Here is a 27,220-nt window from a genome sequence, read left to right on the forward strand (position 1 = left end):
TCATGGTTTCACGGTACTTTCAATGTTGTTTTCCTTAAGTTTAGTGTGTTTCTAAGGTCTTTTTGTATTAGTTTTAATGTTTTTTTCTCTTTGTTTGCAGGAAATTTGTCCAGGATGAAAACATGGAAGAATTGTACTGAAATTGCAGAAGTGATGACCTACGGAGCCATCAACGGTTCGTAGGTGGCCACCGTCGTATGAAGGAAATGCTGCTGAAGAAGATCGGGGAATTCTTACTAACTGTGGGGCTACGGAGGCTTTAGATGGACCGTAACCTCCATGACGGACCAACCTGCACATCGGTCATTGTTAACAGAAAGTAGCAGCAGTACCTTACTTGAAAAGATTCTAATTGTGGAGAAACGGAAGCCATCGACGGACCGTCGTGCTCTCAGCGGACCGTCATCCTTGTCCGTCGATGGTAACAGTGAGTTGGAGAAGAAAGCAGCTGAAAAATAACTAAGTGTGGAATGACGGGGGGCCTCGACGGCCTGTCAGTCTGGTCGTCGACCCAAACGCGTTATTTTGGGCAGATTTTCCTTAAATAGATTTCCTTTTTATGTTAGGACTTACTTATTATAAATACTGGTAAAACCTTGTTTTTGAAGTTAGACTCTTGGGTATTTTTCAGTTTTATTGATTTAGTTGTTGAACTTGTGATTTTGGGGAAATTATTCTATTTTTCGAAAATCATTTGTTGCAAGAGTATTGATTAATTCAAGTAATTTTCTGGATTTTCTTCAATCTCATCAAAGTAAGTACACGAATTCTTATCAAACTAATATGAATTGTGTGATTATTAAAATGGGTAACTAAATCCATAGCTAGGGTCGTGGGAACCATGGGTAATTAACAAAGTAAAAACTAGCTAAAATAATAATCCAAGAATAGTGTCTTGCATGTATTGATAATTCTTTCATTTATAAATCTTTTTAACGAGTGCACACATTAGAACTCGCCTTGTTGCTACTTTCCGGACCAAGGAGGTAGATAATAAGAAAAGAATTATCAACATAGATTTAGTATACACTATCTAATAGGCTAGTATCGATCGGTGCGAAGTAACAATAAGTCATACATCGATTATGATGCTTAATATGAGGTAAATGTAAGGTTTAGTAAAGCATACACGTAGACGGACCAAGATGTAGAGTGAAATTCCCTAGTTGCCGGACTAAGGAATTAGGGATACATAACTTACCTCTTTGCATGCAAGATACTAGGAAAAGATTGTTTTAGCTAGAATTACCGCGTTATAAGCTTGTGGGGAACACTTAAGCCCTAGTTACTTTCATTACTTGATAAAAATCAAATATTTGAACTTGTCACTTGTTTACTTAGATATAGCTAATTACATTCGTTACTTAAAACCCCCTTTTTGTTACTTGTTTTCGGAAAGGACTTTACTAAAAATAGAAGTAATAGTAGGTTAAAGTTATGTCTAAATCATTTTCCTCGTGAGATCAACCCCAACCTAATAGTTGAGTTCTTTAATTGATACGACAGCTTATACTTCTTTTCGAGAAGTAAATTTGAGCATATCAGTACTGCAACTTGACTGTCCCATGTTTAGGTCCTCTTTAGGGACCCTTAGGCTGGTCCCCGACGGGTCATTCTCAAATGTTTCAACCCTATACATCTAAGGATATGTGTATGAACCATCGATACTCAATTTCACCTTCAAATAATCCCCCAAAACTCCACTACAGAACACTACGACACAGTAGTTTAACTTCGACTAGTTTCCTAACGTCTTGGACGTTTTTGGTCGTTTGACATCCAAACACTTCCAAACTTTATATACTGACTATAAACACTATTATTAACCTTTTAAGGACTTTAAAACATCATGACACAATTGTTAGGCTCTAGTTCAACCTAGCTCATTGTCGAGAGTGTGACAAAGCTAGAGAAAGCTCATGGATCAAAAGCTGCAGATTCTTTACAAGTTCAAGTATTTCAAGTATTCAGGTTTCAAAGAACGATAAAGATCAAGACCTACGGATTATAGATCAAGCTCGAAGCCCTTGGATTCAATTAGAAGTCAAGATTAAGATAAAGTTCAAGTTCAAGTTCAAGATCAAAATCTCTTATTAATTAATTAGCATATTTCATATTTTTTGTTAAATTTTATTTAAGAATTTTACTTTTATTTTTATTTTTTATAATAATTTATTAATTTATTTTATGTTTATATATATTATTTTAAAAATTATACATTGTTATTTTAATAAATATATTATTATTCTAAATATTATATATTATCATTTTAAATATTATATATTATTTTAAGTATCATTTTGCAGAAATTTAGCAAGGTAAAGATAATATTTTTGGTAGATAAGAAAAGAAGGAAAAAATAGCACTTGTTTCAACCTCCCCAAAAGGTATATATGATTGAAAATTCAAATATTTAATTTAATAAAAATAAAAATAAAATATTTTTGTTATAATAAATATTTAAAATAGGTTCTCTCTATAAACAATCTTATTACTTAAAATACGTTAATATTTATAATTTTTTTGTAATTTGACTCTCAAGAATATTTTTTAAAAAGTGATCAGCCAAACACAATTTGCTTATGAAAAATATTTTTTAAAAACAATCATTTTTAAAAAAATGTTTCTGAAAGTAAGTTACTTTTATTACCAATGTCAAATAAACTCTAAATTCTACTCATCATTTTTTAATACTTTGAGATATTTCAAAGTTAAGCGGCTATACATGTCAAAAAGATAAATAAAAATAAACTAGAAAATATTACTGTAGTCACTTAAAATTTATTAAATATAAATTTATAAAGTTTTTCGGATTATATTAAATAAATGAATATATTAGTTCAAATAAATATTATGGATTAATATAATTAATTTAATTATTTAAATTCAGATAAATATGAATTTAATTAAAGCCCGCTCCATAAAAACCCATATGATATTTCACTTAAATCTGATTGGCTGAGGGAGTCATGTTCCAATCGCAACTCCTCTATTCTAAAACTATAAATAGGGGTCTCATAATTTAGAAAAAGAGAACCAAGAATTCTATATAAGAAGCTAGAGAAAATTTGTGGTACAAACGTCATTTAATTCTTTACAAAGCTACAAGTTTAAGAATTCAAGCATTCAAGTTCAAGAACGATCAAGATCAAGACCACCGAATTCAAGAACAAGCTTGAAGCCCTTGAATTCAAATAAAGGTCAAGATCAAGATAAAGTTCAAGTTCATCATAGATTAAAGAACAAGTTTTAAAGCCCTTGAATTTATATTTGAAAAGGCAAATTTAGAGGAATTATAGAGAATGTAACACTCGCATTTGAAATAATAAAATTGATTGTTGAAATAATTTTCTGTTCTTGATTATTGTTTTCTCGACGCGAATTTTATTATCTACAAATTCTGGCACGCCCAGTGGGACAATCACTACCTCTCATCAACTTTTCAAGCATCAAGAATATCAAAATGTCTTCCACTATAGAAGAACAACTAGCAAGCTTAACTAAAGCAATTGAAGGTCAACAAAGTGCGCACACGAACAAGATGCTAAATTTTTAAAGATAACAAATAAGATGGATAACATGATTGAAAGAAGATCAAGTCAATACCTCTGAAGCTTTCTAAAATTCAACACAAAGAAGTGTCTTGCGTAAAGCAAACAAAGATCAAAGACATTCATATCTCTGATGAAGGTTTGATTCCAATTGATTAGTTAATGAACTTTATCATAGTGACACTCGAAGATAAATCTGAGTCTTCATTCAAATTTTCTCCCATATATGCAAAGCCATATACACAAAGGATTGATAACTTGAAAATGTATGAGGGTTATCAACCTCCCAAGTTTCAACAATTTGATGGCAAAGGAAATCCTAAACATTATATAGCGCACTTTATAGAGACTTGCAATGCTGCTGGGACGTATGGTGATTATATTGTTAAAGAGTTCGTTCGATCTCTCAGAAGAAATGCATTTGATTGGTACATAGATCTTGAACCTAATTCTATAGATAGTTGGAAGCGATTAGAGCAAAAGTTCCTTAATAATTTCTATAGCACAAGACATGTCGTTAGAATGATGGAACTTACAAAGGCTCGTCAAGGTTAAGATGAGTTAGTTTTTGACTTTATCAATCGCTGGAGAAGTCTGAGACTCAACTACAAAGATCGCCTTAGTGAAATTTCTAGAATTTAAATGTGCATCCAAGGTATGAATTGGGGTCTTCACTAAATTTTGCAAGGATTAAATCCCAATACATTTGAAGAGTTGGCAACTCGTGAACATGACAGGAAATTAAGCATGACTTTAAGAGAAGATCAACAATCTCCTGTGTATGGACCTCATGAAGATGAAGATATAGAAGAACTCCAAAGTGGGGGCAAGTATGTATCCGAGGATGACTTTGAGTGAATGTATATCTAGACGCTCCTTAACGCATGAGCTTAAACTGCAAGCTACAATGCTCTTTGAAAAACGAGCTTAAACTGTATATCACTTAAATTTTCAAGTTGAAATGCTACTTAAAACACGAGCTTAAGTATGTCACTTAAATTTCAAGTTTGAGTTAAATCTTCAAGTTTAGATGCTCCTTGAAACACGAGCTTAAATTGTATGTCACTTAAATCTTCAACTTTGAGTTAAATCTTCAAGTTGAAATGTTCCTTGAAATACGAGCTTAAACTGTGTATCCCTTAGATCTTCAAGTTTGAGTTAAATCATCGAGTTAAAATGCTACTTGAGACACGAGTCTAAACTGTATGTCACTTAAAATCTTCAAGTTAGAGTTAAATCTTCAAGTTGAAATGCTCATCGAAACACGCGCTTAAACTGTATGTCACTTAAATCTTCAACTTTGAGTTAAATCTTCAAGTTGAAATGTTCCTTGAAACACGAGTTTAAACTATATATCCCTTAGATCTTCAAGTTTGAGTTAAATCATCGAGTTAAAATGCTACTTGAGACACGAGTCTGAACTGTATATCATAAAGCTATTTAAATTTGAGCTAAATCTTCGAGTTAAAATGTTCCTTAAGGCAAGAGCCTAACTACATGTCACTCCTGGCCCACAAGAATATAAATTGTGTATGACACAACAAAAAATCACTCAATCCTCCAGAACTACGTTGTGACTTGATCCTCTTCATTGAGGTACGTAGGCACTTAGAACCATATTCTAAATTTACTTGCATGAGTGTCAAAAAAATCAAATGTTCCCACTTGATCTGTTACATGAGTTCAAGCTATGAGTAAGCTTTCATAAAACTTCAGACTTGCACTAAATGGTGGTGACTAAATGGGTGCAAACCCTTATGAATAAAATTGTTTCAAGATGAAATTTTAAAATCTCCAATTATACAAATTGAAGTCTTCAAATTCTTCAAGCCTAGTCTTTGAAGGTAAAATATCTCGACAAGACTTGAAGAAGGGGCATTTGTAGTCACTTAAAATTTATTAAATATAAATTTATAAAGTTATTCAGATTATATTAAATAAATGAATATATTAGTCCAAATAAATATTATGGATTAATATAATTACTTAAATTCAGATAAATATGAATTTAATTAAAGCCGGCTCCATAAAGCCCATATAATATTTCACTTAAATCTGATTGGCTGAAGGAAGTCACGTTCCAATCGCAACTCCTCTATTCTAAAACTATAAATAGGGGTCTCACAATTCAGAAAAAGAGAATCAAGAATTCTAAATAAGAAGCTAGAGAAAATTCGTGGTACAAACGCCATTTAATTCTCTACAAAGCTACAAGTTTAAGAATTCAAGCATTTAAGTTCAAGAACGATCAAGATCAAGACCACCGAATTCAAGAACAAGCTCGAAGCCCTTGAATTCAAATAAAGGTCAAGATCAAGATAAAGTTTAAGTTCGAGTTCATCATAGATTAAAGAATATGCTTTAAAGGCCTTGAATTTATATTTGAAAAGGAGAATTCATAAGAATTATAGAGATTGTAACACTTGCATTTGAAATAATAAAATTGATTGTTGCAATAATTTTCCATTCTTGATTATTGTTTTCTCGACGCGAATTTTATTGTCTACAATTACCTTAAAAGGGGGTGCGAAAAATAGGCCATTCGGAAAAAAAAATTCAAACATCTTGTTGTCACACTTACTATAATAAGATATATGTAGGCTCATAAAATGATAATGCATTCCCAATCAAAAAATTATTCACTTTCAAAGTATAAGAGTGGATTAATATGAGCCATCACACCAAACCTCATTGATGATAACTTATGTTTTAGATACTTTTTATAAACTATAATTATCATCTGATTACTTCTTAGGATAATTTGATTGTATTTGATTTATAAAACTTAAAATTTATCAATAAAATTATAGGGATAATGCACAAGTATCCGCTCAATTTATGTCCAAAATTTCAGAGACACACTTATACTATACTAAGGTTCTATTACCTCCCTTAACTTATTAATGTCTCTTATACTATACTAAGGTCATATTACCCTCCTAAACTTATTTTATCAATAATTTTCTACCCTTTTCTACCTACGTGGCACTATCTTTTATGTCCAACTGGTTGACTTTTTTTTTTCAAGCTAGTGACATGTGGGCCTAAAAGGGATAGAAAATTGCTTATAAAATAAGTTCAGAGCAAATAGGGTCTTAGTATAGTATAAGTGTGTCTCTTAAATTTCAAGCATAGATCGAGGGGTATATGTATATTTTCCCTAAAATTATACGTACCACTTGTTATTTGAAACATCAATTTTGTTGGTGTGACACTTCACCAAACAAAAAAAAAAAAAACAAATCTCCACTTTATATTCAACAAGTAATGACGTACGAGTATTGACATCACCATATCTAGAAGATGAGGCTTGTAACTAAAATGAAATTTAAGCCACTCAAATGGAACTCAAACAAGTTGTATAGAAAACATTAAATAAGTTGTCTAGTAAACATTAAATGCCACCTTTTAATATTGTTTCTTCCCCTCAATTTTGTGTAGTTTTCTCTTTGACCTGGTTTGTTTGATTGAAGATGATTATTGGTCCTTATAATAGTGACTTAATATGGTTCGGAACGATGCACCAAATAATGTGGATTCTTGTTTTAATCTACACAGAAAAAAAAATTAGGAAATTGTTAGATGAGAAGATTTTTAGAATGTGAAGCATCATAGAATGAGTTGTCAATAAAATAGGTGAAAATTGTAGATCAAATAAACGATCCAAAATTATTATAGAGATGTGGTTTGTAAGCTATTACACAGTAGGGTGTTCAGCGTATACAAAGTGTTCATCATAGGGTGTCCATCCAAGGGCAAAGACTAGTACTAGTTGAGAAGTAAGAAATTTGATAAGGGTGTTCACTATCCAAGATTTAATATATATGTATATAAATTATTTTTTAACCTATATACTTTATACAATTTCTTTTTATAGATATTGTATAATTTTTCGACGAAGTGTATCCTGGATATTTTGGGCTATATGTGGCTACGCCACTATCCGTGATAGAGGTTATAGTAATTGCGGGTTATCCTCAGATTTTTAAAAGAAAAACAAATAAATTTGAAAAACAAATAAAAAAATAATGTGATTTCTTGTGATTTGCAGTGGATTCGTGATTAGTGTTAGGTAATATATATATATATATATATATATATATATATATATATATATATATATATATATATATATATATATATATATATATATATATATATATATATATATAGTTATGAATTCATAGATAGAATTTGTTGCAATTTACAGAAAATTTTAAAATATAAATAAAATACTGAATTCACATTAATCAAAAAATTTAAAGTTAGTCGATGCACCTACCTATGTTTAGCAAACTGAGTTATATGATATGTGTCTTAATAAGAGGTAGCAAGTACTTCAAAAGCACAAACTAGTTCTAAAGCAATAACAAAAAAATATACCAACCATAATTCTATAAAGTGAGGTCTTGGGAGGGTAGAGTGTAACACACCTTACTTCTATCTTGGAGGCAGAAAAATTACTTTCCGAATACTCTTGACTTAATGAAACAAAAAGTTTAAAGTAGTACAGAAAAGAAAAGCTAATTATGACAAACAACAATAAAAATAATGGCAAATCATTCTGAATAATAGTTATAACAAAAATAAATACGACAATCGAAGTATAAAGAAGACGTGCGCTAAAGTGTTCATCTGAACCCCTCGGTTAAATCTCCACAATACAAGACTAAAGTATAACTCAGTGATGAAAGAGGTTAATAATTGAGCTTTAGATTCCAAATTCAAATAAAGGATAAGCTAGTATGAAACGATAAGGGGGACAAACATGTTACCCCTACTAGCTATCCTAGTACAACCCGTCCCTACTACAAAGTGGTTCAAAACGCCACAAAAGACAACAGACACATGGTGATAAAAAGGATAAATAGTTCCAAATTGAACTCACAATTTGTACATCCCAATATTTTATAAGAAAGACGAAGAAATATAGAGAGAGTTGAGTTATGAAGAAAATAGGAAAAGTATCAAAAGGCTTGCTACGCAGGAGAGATGATGCTGGACGATAGAGAAAATAGGATTTAATTTATTGGCCAGCATCATACTCCTGCATATTAAGCCTAAAAATGATGCTATTATAAATTACCATCTTGTTTATATATACTTCACATATTTCAGCTAACAATTGTACTTGTTTTTTTGACAGGAGGCATTTGAATCGTTGTTTCGGAAGATATGGATATTGAAAAATCTTAATCACATTAAATATCTAACTTATTTAAAATGACCAAGAACCAAGTTTTAGATCTTGACTCCAACGGACAAAGCAAAGTTTCAAATAGAGGGTGAGGTTCAGCCTTTTAGATTCTAAAAGGAGAATGTTTCAACAATAAGAGACATCACAATTCACAAGCCAGTTATGTTTTATTTGGTATGACTAAAGCTGAATTGGGAAGCAAGGCCCATTCTTGGAGTAGCGCTCTCATTTCTTCAAACTTAGAGTTCGAATGTAAAAATTCAGATTAAGGGGTAAATAATCTCATCACTACACAACAATCCATGTTAGTAAAAATCAGCTATAAAATAAGTAGGGAAGAAGGATAAGGAGAAAAAAAAACCATTTTGCATTATACACAGAAAAGCACAAGTACTAGCGATTCAAAACTCATTATATTTGCATTCACGCCAACACCAACATCAACAGAAGAACGTAAACTTTGATTCATAGTAACATGTACGGGATAAACTTTGTTGTGTACTTTGTATCATGTACAAATCTTACGGTTGATACATAACCCCCATTATTTGAAACATAAATCATTATGAATCATGCTCATCAATATCTCCTGAAAATCACTAATTTCACCACTTGGATGAAGAAGGTAGTATTTTCCCAGAATCCCACTGACTTCAATTGCTCCACAGTCTTGTAATCTATTAGTAAAAATTCGTAGGATTGTTCCATTTTGAAAAAAGTTCAGGTGAACCAAAAACCAAACTAATACATTTTTTTAAAAAAATTTAAGGAATCTCATTGTGTAATTCAATAATTATACTGTGTCCCAACAAATTTAGTATTTACTAAAAATGCCTTAAAATTGTTGTGTCGTGATACTTTAGACTCTAGTGATACATGGTAAGTTAAAACTGTTAAGAATAAAATGGGGAAAAAACGGTACATTTAAACTTGTTAACTAAAACATTATGATACACAACAAATTCATGTATCAATGCATCGTCTAAACACTATACACACTGATTCAAAATGTATCAGCAAGCACACTTGCTGGCGCAGTTATTGAAATTAATCACTGATACATGATAAAAAATTTCAAAAACCCTTGATACATAGGAAATCATATGATACACATCTAATTCATGTATCAAAGCATAGACTAAACATTATAATCCACTTAGTACTTATGTATTAAACCTATTGTCCGATACATGATAATAATTTTCATAATTTTTTGATACATATTGGATTCCTTAAAATTTTTACTAATTTCAACAACAATTTACAATAAGTATAAAAATACAAACTCAAAACAATGTAGACCTGACAACAATGTTTGCTGCTTCTTTTTTCTTTTTTTGTTGTATTTTGACAACCTTTGATTTTGATGTTTCGCCAGAGTATTTGTTTGAATCCTTCTGAAGATTCATAGGATCATGCAAAGACTTTTTTGTATTTTCTTTCCAATTTTCATCGTCGGAATCATATATCCTTCTATTAATTGACGGATCCATTAATATAATGTAATAGAACAATTAACCAAAACAAAAAAAGGAAGGAAAGAAGAACTGATGATGGAGTAATAAGAAAAAGAAGAAACCAATAACAGATGCTGGGTTAAGAAGAAGAAAGACGATGATGGAGTAAGAAGAACTGAAGACGTGATGGAGTAAGAAGAACAATAAGAACGGGAGAGAAATTGTCCAGTTTTTTGAAATTTCGAATTTTTTGAATTTTGAAATTCAAAATTTCAAAATTTGGTGTTTTAATTAAAATTAATAATTCAAAATCAAAAACTTATTTAGAAGATTGAGTGTTTTAGTGGAGAAAAAATAAGCATTATATTGGAGAATTGTGTATTATAGGAGCGAGAATGTTATGTATCTATACACTTCTATTAAAATTTTTAAAAAAAAGAATTATGTAATATTTAAAAAAAGAAGGAAAAATTAGAAAATATAAAACTTATAGTTGTATGTTTAAGTTTTGTTTTTTTTTGTTTTAACAAGCTTATCGATTTCGGCCTGTTATTGGGCTTATTTCTACTGGACCTTCAAAGTTAGCTTTGCTTAATTGGACATTATTCATATTTGTGTCATCCCTAGTCAACAATCACAGTGGACACTCAGTTGAAACATTGCCAGCTAACACATCAATTTTTTAAAGTTTAAAGTACATAAACCACAATAAAATTTGTGCGCTAAGTACTATCTCAAAAGTTTCTCAAAATAGTTATTTTGAATTTTTCAAAACTACATAACAAAAGATAGATAAGTTAATTATGTATCAAATACATAACTATAAATAGATTCATACTGATTTAAGGTGTAAAATAATTGGAATTTTGTATCAATAATAATATTTGTGCCAACTACGTCATACACCAAAAAAGTAATTGTGATATATTTAATAGAGGCAGAGTGATGTATCCAGATGTTAAGAGAAAAGAAGAAAAAAAGGATATTTGCAATAAATTCAAGTGGTAGGGATATTTAGAGATTACATTATCTTAAGTCATATCTGTTGGGTCTTAAAAGGTGTGAATGGAAAATAAAAAGTTGCAATTTTTATGATGAGTTGTGACTTTTATGAAAAATTGTGACTTTTATGAAGAGTTGTGACTTTTATGAAGAATTGCGACTTTTATGAAATATTGTGGCTCTTATGAAAGTGTGTGATTTTTTTCGAAAGATTGTGACTTTTCCAAAGGTTTGTGACCCTTCCGGTAAGGTACAATAAGAATATTTCCACATTACTCTTTGTTTTCTATAAATTGAGGGATTTCCTCTAATTTTAGTTGAATAAATTTTCTTGACTTCCTCAACTACTACTAAATCTAGTATTCTAAGTGTACTTTACTGCCTTTAGTGGTTCGCTGGCACCGTGATTTTAGGTACCGATATACCAGTGATTGAGTAAGATCGTTCTATCCTTGGAGGATATATTCCATTAACCTCGATTACTTGAGGGGAATAATTTTCTTTAGTGGGTACTTTGCATTTAGTGGCTCAATTTTCTTCTTTAATAAAAATATTTTGTATATTACTCTTTAAACTTTCTTATTTTGTATCAAGTTCTTTAAAGTTTTTGTTCTAAGTATCTTAGGAATATAAGATAACCAACAGTCTTAAGGAAATAAGTATACTGTTGGTATTTCTTGTATTCTATTGATGGAGGAAACAAATCATGGAAGTAAAAGATTAATGGATTACTTTCTAGTATTCAATGTTTTATGTAGCAAGGTTGAAATGAGAATGTAAAAAGAGAATTGGTGGTATTCCGATTAAAGATTACGCCAGATAACTTTCTTATCATTTATCTAAGGAGAAAAAATAATTTTTCAGAGTTAACTCTTTTGATATTTATCATGTGTCTTTGAAAAAAGATCTGCAAATCATATGTTTTGGAATGAATTTTTCTTGGCAAATAATGTTGCTTTTAAAATTCTTTAGTTTGCAGAATGAGAGATGCACATTTTGTTTGATAAAATAGAAATGTTATAGTTGGAAGGTTATTTGAAAAGAAAAACATTTCTATGTGATAATCTACAACATAAGTTTTATTTTGTTTGGAGTAAAAAAAAATTATCGTTTTGTACTCCTTGTGAATTTAATTGTATCTTATTATTGTAGACTAAAATTTTTATAGTTTTCTACTCTATATAAATTACCTATATTTGACCCAATGAAACTTTGTTCATGGGTAGATCTATAACATTTAAATTGAAAGTTATGGAAAGGTCCTTCTGAAAGAGACATTTGACAAGGTTCTGACTCTAAACAATGTTTATATCACATAAAATTGTAAGAAGTTGGAACCAAATACTTGTGAGAAAAATCAACCTCGCAGAGAGATTTTCAAACTCAATATTTTTATTTTGTTCTTAATTGATTGAGTCAAATTGTTTGTGACATGATCACTTAGGCATATCAATGAGGAAAATTGATCAACTTAGAAGTTTTGTCTAACTTTGAGTGCAATAAATAAAAATATCAATTTTGTGTGGTATCTAAGTATGTTGAGTATTCTCATAAATCTATTGAAAGGTATTTTGATTTTTTAGAGTTGATTTACACTGAAATTTGTGATATGAAGCCAACATCATCTTGTGGTGAAAAAAACTATCTCGTAACTTTCATTGACAATTGCATTAGAAGCAACTATGTTTATTTGCTAAATAGTAAGGATGAAGCAATACATATGTCTAGACAATATAATATTGAAAGTGCAAATCAATTGAGAAAAAGAGAAGAAGTGATAGGGATGGAGAATATAAATCTCCTTTTGCAGAAATATATTTGGAAAGTGAATTTATCCATCAAATTGTTGTCCTATTCACCAAAATCTAATGGAATTGCAGAATGAAAAAAAAACTGAAATTTGAAGAAAATGATGGGTGCATTACTTATAAGTTCAGGTTTACCACAAAACTTGTGTGGAGGAGTTATCCTTATTGCAAAATGGAACAACAAAAAAGTTTTCTGTTTCTGAAAGAAAGCAATAAAAAGTTTTGTTTGTTCAGGATACCATCTATTCCAAATTGGAAAGGGAGGAAATCTAACTTGACATATTTCAAACTGTAGGGGTGTATAACCAAAGTCCGAGTTTCTATTCCTACAAAGGATTAAAATAGGAACTAAGATTGTGGACTATAAAATTAGACTTGAGTAGTCTAGTGAAGGGTCTAAAAGACCCCGAGAAGAAAAAAATGGAGAATGTACTTAATAAAGAGATTTAGAGTCGTAGCAAATGTCAATGGACATCTACTTCCATCAAATATGATCTTGTAACATTTTCTATGTCTTGTGTGGACTCATTCTTTTGAAAAGATGGTATCAATAATGAAATTGGTTCAATCTGGAGCAATCCTATTGGAAGTTGGTTGATTTTCCTCTATGAAATAATCCTTTGGGTTCAAAGTGAATCTTCAGAAGAAAAATAAAAGCGGATGAAACTGTTGACAAATATAAAGCAAAACTTTTCATCAAAGGCTTTAGAAAAAAATAGTATATGACCTCCAAAATCATCAAATTAATGTGAAAGCAACTTTCTTAAATGGAGAATTTACAAAATAAATTTACATAAAATAACCTGAGGGTTTTGTGGTTCCTGGTAAAGAAAAGAAAGTGTCTGAACTTGTTAAGTCACTTTATGGACTAAAACAAACATTCAAACGACATAATAAATTTGACCAAACCATATTGGCAATTGAATATAAGAATGATTGAAGTGATAAATGTGTTCACATTAAAATCACAAAGTCATTGTTTGTTTGTATATTGATGATATGTTGATCATCAATAAAGACACTGACATAAATGCTACTAAACATATGTTAGAAGAAAGTTTGATATGAAAAACTTGGAGTTGCAGATGCGATCTTAGGTATAAAAATCCTTAACTCCATAATGTTTTGCATTGTCAAAGTCTCATTGCGTTGAAAATTTACCTGACTAGTTCAAATATTTGGATTTCAATGTTGTCAAGTCTCCAATAAATGTAAAATTTGCATTTCAAATGTGTGAAGGTGAAAGTGATTCATAATTGGATTGTGCTATAGTATTGGGAAGTATGATGTATATCACAAAGTGTGCACGATCAGATATAACATGTGCTATTAATGAATTGATTCGGTTCACGAGTGATTCTAATTGAGCTCATTGGATGACAATGAAAAAGAGTTTGGGGTATTTAAGAAACACTCAAAACTATGTATGGCAATATATCAATATCCAACAATATTGAAAGGATATAATGATACAAATTAGATAACCGGGATCAAATGAAGTAACATCCACGAGTGGATATAGACTTACTCTTGGTGGAGGAAAAATCTTTTGGAAATCTTCCAAAAGGACATGTATCACTAGCTCTATAATGATCTCTAAGCTAGGTACTCTAGATAAGGCCGATGAATAAGTTGGAAGACTCTGTAATTTCTCGATAGATATTATTTTTTGGCCACAATCTTTGGCATCAGTATGCATACACTTTGATAGTCAAGATAAAATATGTAGGGCATGAAAAATTATGTATAACGAAAAGTCTCGTCATATAAGACATAGACATAATATCGTTAGCTCTACTGGAATTATCACAATTGACTATGTAAAATCAAATGATAATGTGTCAGATCCACTTACAAAAATACCTAACTAGAGAGAAAGTTGAAAGATCATCTAAGAGAATAGGTTTACGGCTTAGGACAAGTCATCATGATAGTAACTCTACCTAGAAGGCTGGAGATCCCGAGAACTAGATTCACAGAAAAAAAAAGTTGGGAATGGCGGTTCGACATTGTCAACCAACTCAATCCATCCTCACGATGAAGAAAATGCTCAGGATCAAGAATACAACATTAAGATTTGTTAATGAGTTAATAAAGCTTAGTTTCAATGATTTGCTAAGTGTGACAGATTTAACCAAATAGTGTATCCACGCGACAACAGAGTTGGAAATCACCTATGTGAGTGTGAAGTATAAGCCGCTTCAAAGAGAATTATTGTCAAAATTCTATTTTCTATACACTCATGAAACCAAGAGTGTGTTCATGGTTGAAATAAACACAATCTTAAGAACCATAAATAGGAAAGGGTTAATCGTGTGACATATGGTTATCTAGGTACAAACCAAAGCTCGAAGGTTCAACGATATCACATCTACTAATCGATCAAGTATATCTGACATATGTTCACTATGAAGTCCAAGGAGAAACCTACTTATCCAGATGCAATTAATTCTTGCTTGTAAAGTATGCATATTTATCCGTTTCTTTGTCTAGGAGTCATTCCTCATTCATGGAGGGGATTTCTGGGTTTTAAAAGGTGTGAATGAATAATGAATAGTTACGACTTTTATGAAGAGTATTGACTATTATGAAAAATTATGACTTTTATGAAGAGTTGTGACTTCTATAAAAAGTTGTGACTTTTATGGAAAAATTGTGACTTTTATGAAGTTTGTTACCGTTTCTGTAAGGCACAATAAGAACATTTTCACACCACCCTTTGTAATCTATAAATAAGGGATTTCCTCTCATTTTAGTTGAATGTGTTTTCTTTACTTCTTCTACTACTACTAAATCTAGTATTCTAAGTGTACTTTACTATCGTTGAATGGTTCGTGTATACCGTGACTTTACGTACCGATACACAAGTGGGTAAGATCGTTCTATCTTGGGAGGATATATTCCATTAACCTCGAGTACTTGAGGGGATGGTCCAACGGGGTAGCTCTTCTACGTTACTTTGAAGGTGTGGGTTTGAATCCCCTCAACTGTATTTTATAATCATTTTAAATTTTAAATAGAATACTCTAATTTTATTTTCATTAACTTATTTTTTAGTTGTCTAAGCTAATTAAATTACATCCTTAATTTGAAATCTAAGTTTAGTAGCTAATTAAATTTTCAATGAATTTGATTTTTTAATTGTTTTCATTAAAGTTTGAAATAAAATTGTAATTATTCAATTTAAAGTTAATAAACATTCTAAACTATTTCTATGAAGTTGCTAAAAGTGAACAAAAAAACACCTCATTTGATTCTGCTTTCATTATTTATGTCTCGTTATAGTGAAAGCTTTAAAGACAAAAATGATTTCATTTTTGGCTTAATCTCCTCCCCCCCCCCCCTCCCCCCCCCCCCTTTTTTTTTCCTTTGTCGTTCACTTTCCATTAAATTTAACACAAATAAAGCTAAATGTTATGCACTTTAATTTTTAAGATTTTGGAACATTTATTCGTAAAAAAAAGACTAATATCAATATTATGTAGTTCAATTTTAGTTTTTTTTCAATCCATTCATTAATCAAGAAAATAATAATTACTTGTGTAATATTTGGACATCCTTCATAAGATTTCTAGCTGCACCACTTTCACAGAAGTCACAACTTTTCATAAAAGTCACAAATTTTTATAAAATTTACATTTTTTTAAAGTCACAACTTTTCATGAAAGAGATGACTAGTTTTGAAAATAAATAAATTATAGGGAATCCTGGTTTGTGGTGGCATCGCGTAGGCAGAGCTAGTGTTCTCTTATATATATATATATATATATATATATATATATTAGAATAATTACGCGCGCGACGCGCTGAATTTTAATATCATATAATTTATAAAATAATACTTAAAACCTACCGTTATTAAAATTAAAACACTATATTATTTTACATACAAGAGTACGCATTAACAAACATTAATAATGAAAATGAAAATTATAACATATTATCACTTATTATTAATAAAATAAGCATAAATTAACGATTATAAAAAAACATACCAAGATCTGTAAAATATAAGCAATGATGTGAGTGAACCACACAACATGAGCAAAGTAGATGAATATTTAATGGGTATAAAAAGAAGAAGAGGTTCAGAATTTTAGTTGTTTTAAAATGGGAGGAAATCTTTCAAGGGCGGCTCAACGTAATCGGAGGCCTAAAGCAAAATCTTAATTAGAGGCATAAAATCTAAATAAACTTCATATGCATTTATTGAATTTTTTTCTTACGTTTTTAAATGCAAAGTATTACTTAACATTTTTATATATATAAATGATTTATTCGATTTCCTTTTCAATTATTAGTTTCAAATAAGATTTTATCAATTCAACGTTGAAAATATTATTTTACTCAGACAATCATTATATGAATTGTTAACATATTTCTACAAATAATAAGTTGACAAATTTTAAATAAATATAAGATTTAGGCTAGGGCATGAGGCGGAGCATTTTACGTAGTCTCAAACGAGGTGTAAGCCTCTAAACGTGGGGCGTAAGCTCTATGGATCTTTAAAACTTAAATTTACAATATAATATAATAATATAATGACATAAAATTATTTTAAAAACAACAATAATTTGAGATAGTTACCAACATGACTAAGAAAACTCATCAAAAATTAAATTTCTAACATGATTATACAAGTATAAATAATCTAAAAACTTAACTTTTTATAATAAAAATCTTTATTTCTTCATTTCTAAAAATATTTTTATCCAACTATATATTTGAATGGGGTTGAAGAGAATAAAATAATAATTCTAAATATATACTTTTTTGATAAATAATGAATGTTTTTTCTATATAGAAAAAAATCAACACACAATTTACTCTCGTAAAAAATTGAGCCCCCCTAAAATTGGCGGCCTAAGACCAATGCCTTACTAAAGTATGCATAGAGTCGACCTTGAAATCACTCTGTTTATATACAACAAATGGTAGCGAACAAATGTTTATTATGTCTTATCGGAAATATTACAACTATTTGGAAAAGAACCAACCTTTCAGAAAGGTCACAACCTTTCATAAATGTCATGTCTCTTCATTAAAGTCGCAACTATTAATTAAATTTATAACTTTTCATTAAAGTCGCAACTATTAATTAAATTTACAACTTTTCATTAAAGTCACATTTTCATTTTTTCCTTCTTGGTACAAACCTCCTTCAAGTTCAAAAAATTCATATTGTAGTAACTCCAAAAAAAGTTGTTTGTATCTGTCTCTGTCTTATTCTTATTTATTTATAGTTAGAGGGGGAAAAGACAAATATACACCCAAACTATAACAAATAGTATGTTAATACCCTTCATTATACTTTAGGGTTGTATATACTCTTATCGTTACTCTTTTAGGTTGTGTATACCCTTAAAATTAATGGACGGACAAGTGGCTTCATCTCAACCATTTACTTGATTTTATTTGTTTATTTACATTTCAAATTAAAAGGCTGAACACATAAGCGGCTCCTTGAACTAGTCAAGATTTTCCGTATGGACACCTTAACAAGAGGTTCTTTCTATTGAACACTTAAACCACTCAAAAAGTGTACCTACCAAACACACCTGACTGACTTGTCACGAGTCGTTTGAAGCATTTATTTTAAGATGAAGCGTGTAACATTACACACCTCCTACGTGGAAAATCTAATCTTCGTGGTAACTTTATATCCCACGACATAACATCCAGGTCATCCAGACAAATAGAAGATATGCAAAGACATTTGACAAATTTAATACCAGAGGAAAGCCTTGTTGGTACTCCACATTTGACCGCTCCAAAAAAACTAAGAAGAAAAAAAAAATTCAGGATTACTCAAAGCCCCAAAAATGCTACAGATAAGAAATGCATTACAATGAGTGAAACAAATTTACCTTGAGGATACTTTCGCTCAATTGAAGATTCTTGAGAACACAAGAAGAACTGAAAAAATTGGCAATATCACATTCTAAATAAAATGTATAGTCTATAAGCGAAAGTTTGCCAATAGAAGAATATTCTTGAAGGAGATATAGTTGAACTTCCACTAAAATCAAAAGATCTCAACATTGGAGCTTTAATTTCAACATCAGTCAATTTCAAGAGTTTCAACACCAAATTATGGAGAAATGAACAATTAGAGATTAAACTTTCAAGCAACTTGGAAGAAATTGAGTCATAACATAGTTCAATGTTTATATTCTTCCTACGGCGTGCTCGATTGAAGAAAAGAACTGCTGTTGTTGTATTCTACGGCTGATTCGAGAAAACTAGGATATTTGAAGAAGTTGAAATCGACAAATTGGACATTTCTTTCGGTGTGAAGAAGATGAATGAAGATTTTTGTTTGATTTTCAGCAACAATGATGAGATGTGGAGAAGAAAGAGATGAGAAAATTAAAAAAAGGGGGAAAATCTAAGGTTGGATAAATAAAGGGGGAACATTTAAACCGTTAAGTGTGTCAATCAGACACATCAGCTTTTTTTTTCTCTCACTTCATGCGCTTAAAAGGCATGCCTCAAACGACAGGTAAAAAGTCAGCCAGATGTGTTTGATAGATACACTTTTTGAGTGGTTTAAGTGTTCAATAGGAAGGAACTCTTGTTAAGATGTCTATACGGAAAATCTAGACAGTTCAAGGGGCCGTAATTAAAATAAAAAACAAAGATCCCTCCTCCGGTAAAACATAACCCAAAACCTTTTAAATCAAACAAAAGACAATTGTTCTTCACAACATTTTAATTTGAAGCTCTTACAAATCTCATTAACAAAAGACCTAGTAGCATGTGCTTTCATTACTATTAGAAATTTGATCTATTGTCACGGTTCATTTACCGTTGCAATAGACTTTCTTTACGTAGCTGTAGGTCTAAGGCCACAGTTATGGAAACCGGTACAACAACTCGTGTAGCAATAGATCTGTTGTCACGGTTAGGTGTGGCGATTCCCATAACCGTAGCAGTAGATTGAACTATTGCCATAGTTTTCACTTTAATTAATTTCCAATGGTTCGTGTCGTATTGGTACGGTTATAAACCGTTGGTAAAGAGTTATATGCATCAGTTTTGTTGAGGCTAGGGCTATAATTTTTCTCTCTGTTCAGCAACAATTTTATCCTATTGCGACGGTTATTATCAGGTAATGCAACAGTTTTAAACCATTACAAATGTTGCTCAATGGCTATTGCTAACAGTTATTACAGGGTACTGCTACAGTTCTTATTTTCTGCAACAATTGTTATTAAGCTATTGCAACGTATAGATATTATTGGTGCACTTCCACAAAGATCACATTTTTAGCTAGTCAGTAATTTTATAATATAAATACACAAATCGTTCACGAGAAGAAATGTTCATAACCAAAATTATGATTCAAGATCCATGTGGCTAATATCAATAAAAGCAAAATATACAAATACTTTTTTACCAAAAAAAAGGTGAAACACATGCACACATATTCCAATCTTCAAAAATAAAAGATTTCTATAACATTAGTAAGTTAACATCGACTATTCAGATCCTATGTCAAGTCTTCACTACTGCTTTCATCGCCTTCTTCAATTTCATCACCTACATACAATTGGAAAAAATATAAATAATTTAGCAGTTTTTTCGCAAAAGCTTAATGGATCCACAATACTCATATATTACAAAGTTATTACTTTATATATCTAAGACATACATATATAAACTCAAATAACATTTAACTATATATATGTTATAGCTGTTTTTTTTAGACTATGTTATGTACATCTGTCACATTCCTCAAATATGGATGAAATTTTTCTATCTGCAGTTACTATAGTAACGTTTCAACACACTTTCACTAAAAATAATGGAAGCAGTACTAGTATTAAATAGCAAAGGAGCTCTTCTTTCTTTGATAGCCACTGATTTTGAAGACATCAAATGGTTCGAATTTTTCCATACGCAGCTTTTACAAGGCAATGCATTAATCACCAATAATAAAATGACTCAAGATTTATACAATGAAATATCAAGCATACAATTCACAATACAAGGTTCATTGCTACAGAACCAACACCAACAACCTTCTTTACAAGCTGTAAGCATAAACAATAAGCACTCTCAGAGAATTCCAAGTTCCTTTGGAAAGTTTTCATAGCCTGTTTTTGTGTATGCTTTGAATTGAATGTTTAATACATTATTTCCCTTTGTAATTTTGTCGATTAAATGTTCATTCGAAATGTTTTCCCATTCAACCTTAATGATCAGTTGGAAGATTGTGATTATCTGTAAAATAGTCTAAATCCTTTTGAAGTTTCTACAAACTCTTTCATTGATTTTAACCATTGTACAGTACACATCTCTATCATAATTGACCTTTTTCCTTACTGTACAATTGCTTAAATGGTTGTTTATCCTTGTCTCCTGTTGAAGATAGTTTTTACTTTTGACAGTCTTTAAGTCATTTTCACTTCCCATTGGGACAAAACTGTATATATGTTATAGTTGTTTCTTTTAGACTATATTATGTACATCTTTCACATTAAATATGGACGAAATTTTTCTATCTGCAGTTTCTATATTGTTGTTTCAGCATACTTTCACTACAAATAAGCTCAACAATTTAGCACATTAAAGATGCAGATGACAACATATTCACATTTTCCTAGTACTTCGGCTTTAATGCTATATTTTAGCAAAAATTCTGCAGATTTTCGGACTCTAAAACCTTCGCAAAAATAATATGCACAATTTAGCATAATTAAATACCTAAACTTCAAATTTGAACACTCTATATTCATTAAAAAAAATTCATGTGTGTACTCATTTAAGGTAGATGGCAATTAGTGCATTCCGATCCTCAAGTTTGTGAATTAAAACAGGGCATTACCAATTCCTAAGGTCTCTGAACTAAAACTGTCACAGAGCAACAAGAAAAAAGAGTCACAATAGAAAAATACACAGTCGAAACAAAGAAAGGAAATAGAGGAGAAGAAGAAGAAGAAGAAGTGAAAACATAGAATTAGTGACACCAACCTTGCTCGGCCCCTTGAACATAAGTAGATTCTATTGGTGAAGGAATGAACAATGCTTCCATTATGATAGGATTAATTAATCCGGCATTCTTAAGTTGTGCAATTACATATTCAGCTATAAGAAAATACAAGAAATATAATTAGCAATCATGGATACATTTAATAGGTTTCTAAGCTTGTACATTACCTTATTCTTTAGGTTGATCATCTGTTTAAGGAGTGACATAATTCATTTGCACTTGATCATCGAAATGTATCTCTCCGACAGGCTGCTCCTTGACATGCTGCTTCTCTATAGAATTGTCTATTTGCTTCAGATTATGGGGCTACTGTTTGTTGTACTCTTATTAATTTAAGCATATGTCCTTTCTCGCACTCTATAGCTTGAACAATTTCATTTATTGTCAATAACCGCCGTTTCTTATTTGCCAAGAATGATAATGATCCCGATTTAGCAAATGTCTTGTTTTTTTGCTTCTTGTGTTTCTTTTTGAAGGTTCTTGTTGACTCATGACTATTCCAACTTGTGTAAAAATAGGACTAAAGAAGTTAAAAAGTATGGAAGAGTAGACCCACTTACTAGTAAATGTTGTTGCAACATTTAGTATCAAAATTTTAATTTACACAAAAACATAGCTTGGAGAAAACAACATATATTATATGATAGACCTAGATTAGAGAAAATAACATATATTATACGAAGAAATAAGGGCACGCTCAAATAGATTTCACACCTTTGAAATTTCAGGTGCAGAAAGTGTACAAACTGATCGGTCATGCTCTTGAACAAAACTTAAGTAGTCACACCACAATGCAACAGACTGCGTCAAGCAAATAACTATCAATATATTTATTTTGATTCTAGTAAACCATTTAATGTATTCATAAATAGAATTATATTTTGTATCTCCCTAGTGGGCCAACTTGCATATAGCACAGACAACCAGAAAGTATTAGTTTTCGCAAAGCTAACAAAATTATCTCAACATTTATGCTACGATAAGGAGGAGAATGCGACACATTCTACAACAACTGCTGCCACGCACAACACACATTAATCCCTCCATATTAAGAGCCAATTGATCTAAAGTAAAATTTCCAGGGAACTAAGCACAAACAAAACTACTGGAAGATCAAGCCAAATAATTTCTAATATTTGAAGAAAGGACAAAATATTTATGGGGGAAGCCAAAATCAAAATTTAACAATAAAATCAGTTCCATCCTACTTGAAAGCAATACTTCCTGGACCACATAAACTACTGATCGGAAGGCAATTAAATTAGGCATATACAATGAGAAAATAGGTCAAGGAACTAGGTAAATAGTCGCAACCTCCAAATTCTATGCTCTTTCAACTCATCGGAATTCGTTAAAGAAAGACGAAGCTCTACATATCACAACCAGGCGTGAGAAAGACAATAACTCAAATTAATCCGGTAAGTAAATGGAATCAAGCACAAAAGCTGAACTAGAGGAACAATAAAGCAACCAAACAACTAGAAATTATGCTAACCAAACTTAAATAGATCGATATATAACTCCTTAAAACTACTTAACGAAAACCATTCAATGGAACCAATGATTGAAGTCATCTCACACACTAACAAAACAACAACAAATACAAGAGCATAGCTTATACATCAAACAACTTAGACACCCTCAATTTGAAACTAAACAGTCCATCACTAGGCATCAACAGTAAATCAAAGAAGAAAAGAACCATTCGAGTGAATGATAACAAAAGGTGACAGTAAGCTTCAGATTGTCAAAACAAAATGCCGACTAAAATGAGTTGAGGTCAAAAGGAGTTAACTTTTCATGGGCAGCGACACTGAGATGAGAACACATAAAGGTTTCTAACAGATTCATCTACATTTCTAATTTACCAAGGGCTGGCTTCTTGTATCTTTTGTGTCTTTTGCAATACAAATAAATATTGGAATATTTTATAACTATAATCTCATAGATTTTCCATCAAAATCATTTCAATGAAGACAAGGCAACTCTTAAACAATAACAGGGCATATTCAATAACAATTTAGCTCGTCTTAAAGTCATTAGGCACCGGTACAAAGCAATTATTTTAGATCTCCCAAGTGAGCCATCTTGCATATAACACAAACAACCAGAAAGCATTAATGTTTTCATTCTAGAGCCTGACTCAACCCTAAATCCTCTCAAGTTTAACTCTAAATCTTCTTCAACTTTAACCCTAAATACTCAACTGTAACTTTAATTTAGAAGTATTTTATTTTCCTGTTTCACTATACATCATAGAGTCAAACATGGGAAGTATATACATTACCTACATTAGAATAAATAACATAGATTTAAGACTAACCCATTTATTTATCTTTAGAATTTTTCAAAAATTATTCAATGGGGACTTAGAAATCATGAACTAGCAGCGAAGACATAAGCATTTTTCACCTTTATATGCAAGAATTTGAAGTCGAACCTAGCTGTCCAAGAGGACCAACGAGTTTCAACAAAAGCTTCGATGTCCAAGAGGACCAACGAGTTTCAACAAAAGCTTCGATGTCCAAGAGATTTGTAGTCTAAGTGATTGTTGTTCGCTGTTGTTTTCCTCATCAAAAGCTTCGCTGAAAATTTCTGAAATAGCCGCTTTGATTGAAATTTTCTGTAATAGGGCTTCTTAGTCGTTTTGTGGAGTATCCTCACATCGCTGAAAATTTCTGGAATATAGCGTTTTTTCTTATAGATTTTTTAATTGAGAGAATATATTTGGTTCTTTGTAAAATTAAGTGAGGGAAACATAGGGATAAAATTCAGAAGCACCATATTTTTCCTAAAATAACTGTTGCCACAGTGTTATTGATTGCAACATTCTAATATTTGTAGCCATATAATCTCGAGAAAATTAATGATAAGGTGCAAATAAGTTTCGTTTTTATTTTTGGTGAACATTGACCATGAGCTGGTCAAATCCTCTTTAAAATGTAATTAAATTTTGGATCAAATTAATATTTTTGAAATTTTCTAATCTTTTATAAGATATAAAAAAGCACACTTTTACAATTCAAACTAAATCATTTAAAAAGAAAAAAAATTTCATCTTCCCTCCTCTCTTCTCTCTATTCTTTTCTTTCTCCCTTGGGGGTTGTTCTTCTTCTTCCTTAGAAATTCGGAAATTCGTCGTTACTCTTTTGCTCCATTCTTTACTCTTCCTCTTCAGTCCTCCATTACTCTCTCATCTTTCTGAACCGTAATCTCGTTCGACTAGCAACTGGTAAGTTTTTTTTTAAAAAATATTTTACAATTTTGATGTTTTTTGCTTGGATTAATGAACAATAAAACGTTCTGTAGATATAAAAATTGAATAATCGACTTAATGATGTGTATTATTTATTATTTTTTTAAAAAAATCAGTCAACTCAAAAAAATTCTTATTTTGAGAAAATGTACATGTATTGTTATCATTTAGTGAAAAGTCATTTTTTGTTGCTATTGTTTCTTTTTGTGGCCTTTGTAGATATGATTTTAGAAATATAGTGTTATTCAGGCGTCTAACATATATTTCATTTTTTGAAATATTTAGCGTATGTTGTAACATTTTAGTGATATGCTGGTGCATATACAAACAATTATCATATGTTGTTACATCTCACTTTATGTCAACAAAATGGTCATCTGTTGCCACATAAGATTCAAATGTTGCAATAATTATGTCAACATATGATTCATCTGTTGCAACATAAAATCTATATGTTGCGACAGAAATTTTATGTGTTGCAACAGCAGGTACATATGTGGCAACATAATTTTAATTTATGGCAACAGACTATCCATCTGTTGCAACATACTGCTATTGTTATTTTATAATGAATTGTAAAATCTAAATATTTTTTTATTTACCTTGTAGATAAAATGATATAAGAAACTGCATCCATGAAAATAACTCAGTCTGCATGTGCCCCAACAGAAAGGATATATGTGGCAACATATGTCATAAAAAGAAAGATATGTGGCAACATATGTCACAGAAAGAAGATATGTTGCAACATATGTCACAGAAAAAAGATATGTAATAATATATGTCACAGAAAGAAGATATGTGGCAACATATGTCACAGAAAAAAGATATGTGGCAACATATGTCACAGAAAGGAGGTATATGTCAACATTTTATTGTTACCAATGTGGTGTGTGTGACAACATATATAACATTTGTTGTAAAAAATTATAAAATTATCTGCATTTACCTCACAGAAAGGATATATGTGGCAACAGATGTCATACTATGAATTATAAAAGAGAATTAAAAAAATAAAAAGGTATAAAAAGATCGTTTTGTTTCATATTTCAAATTTAATTGATTTTTACTAATTTTCGTTTTCTTTTCTCTCTTTCCTTTCTCTCGTTCCATTATTTCTTCATAATTCAAATTGTTGTTATGTTTTTCACAACATCAGTGATAATATGTTGCGATTTTCTTCTACAACAAAGGCGTTGTTGCCCTCATCATTTATAGTTTATTGTTTATATCTTCTAATATAAAATATAATAGTTATTGGTATTAAATCAAGACTTTTTAGTGGTTTTTATCACTTATTTGTTTGTAGGATGGTTATGTTGTTATTCCTTTTGAAATATTATCTCGTAAAAAGTACATTTTAAGATGTACATGTTGGCACATATGACATGTCTGTTGCAATTTTTTCAACAAAACGTGCATATGTTGTCACACATGTCACTTTAAGGTTAACTTGATCGATAATTGAGCGATTTAGGAATGAAAAAATGTCAAATCCAATAAAATTTTAGTACTTTGGACCATAATTAAGCAATAAAAATATGCTATAACACTTGGAACAACGATTTACAACGATGTTATATAACTATCATATGAATTTACTTGATCATTCTATGATGAACTAGTGATATGATAACCTTTATAAAAATAATTGATAGAATTGAGAAAGATTGTTATACTATACTATAATTTTGTACTTAAACATGTTGTAGGACTATATATTAGTGTTACATGTTGAAATAGGTGACAATTTAATTGAATTAGCCCCTCAAAGACCATTTTATGATATACATATATTGCCACATATAACATTTCTATTGCAATTTTTCCAACTGAACATGCATATGTTGCCACATATGTCACTTTAAGAATGGGTTAATCGATGAATTGAATGATTTATGAATGGAAAAATATCAAATTGGACCAAATTTTAGTACTTTGAAACATGATT

The 27,220-nt window shown here is 30.6% G+C and overlaps 2 long non-coding RNA genes and 1 other non-coding gene across 6 annotated transcripts; 1 reads left to right on the top strand and 2 right to left on the bottom strand.

The window, feature by feature from the left end:
• Positions 1–8,522: 8,522 nt before the first annotated feature.
• MIR391 (microRNA MIR391) lies at positions 8,523–8,613 on the top strand. Its single transcript, NR_108010.1, is given in 1 exon segment — positions 8,523–8,613. It is a non-coding gene; the product is annotated as a microRNA MIR391 (primary transcript).
• Positions 8,614–18,405: 9,792 nt separating this feature from the next.
• On the bottom strand, positions 18,406–19,454 carry LOC138349104 (uncharacterized). The gene is made up of 2 exons (XR_011221657.1): positions 18,886–19,454; positions 18,406–18,797 (listed from the first exon to the last, which is right to left on the bottom strand). It is a non-coding gene; the product is annotated as an uncharacterized lncRNA (long non-coding RNA).
• Positions 19,455–20,326: 872 nt separating this feature from the next.
• LOC101244670 (uncharacterized) lies at positions 20,327–24,823 on the bottom strand. 4 transcript variants are annotated; one of them, XR_011221655.1, is made up of 5 exons: positions 24,426–24,823; positions 22,728–22,814; positions 22,181–22,516; positions 21,995–22,108; positions 20,327–20,560 (listed from the first exon to the last, which is right to left on the bottom strand). It is a non-coding gene; the product is annotated as an uncharacterized lncRNA (long non-coding RNA). The 4 variants fall into 4 exon arrangements; XR_011221656.1 differs by having other exon boundaries at positions 22,181–22,507; positions 24,426–24,752; XR_011221654.1 differs by lacking the exon at positions 22,728–22,814.
• Positions 24,824–27,220: the final 2,397 nt, after the last annotated feature.

Source organism: Solanum lycopersicum, chromosome 6 (assembly GCF_036512215.1).
Source record: "Solanum lycopersicum chromosome 6, SLM_r2.1".
Lineage (NCBI taxonomy): Eukaryota > Viridiplantae > Streptophyta > Magnoliopsida > Solanales > Solanaceae > Solanum > Solanum lycopersicum.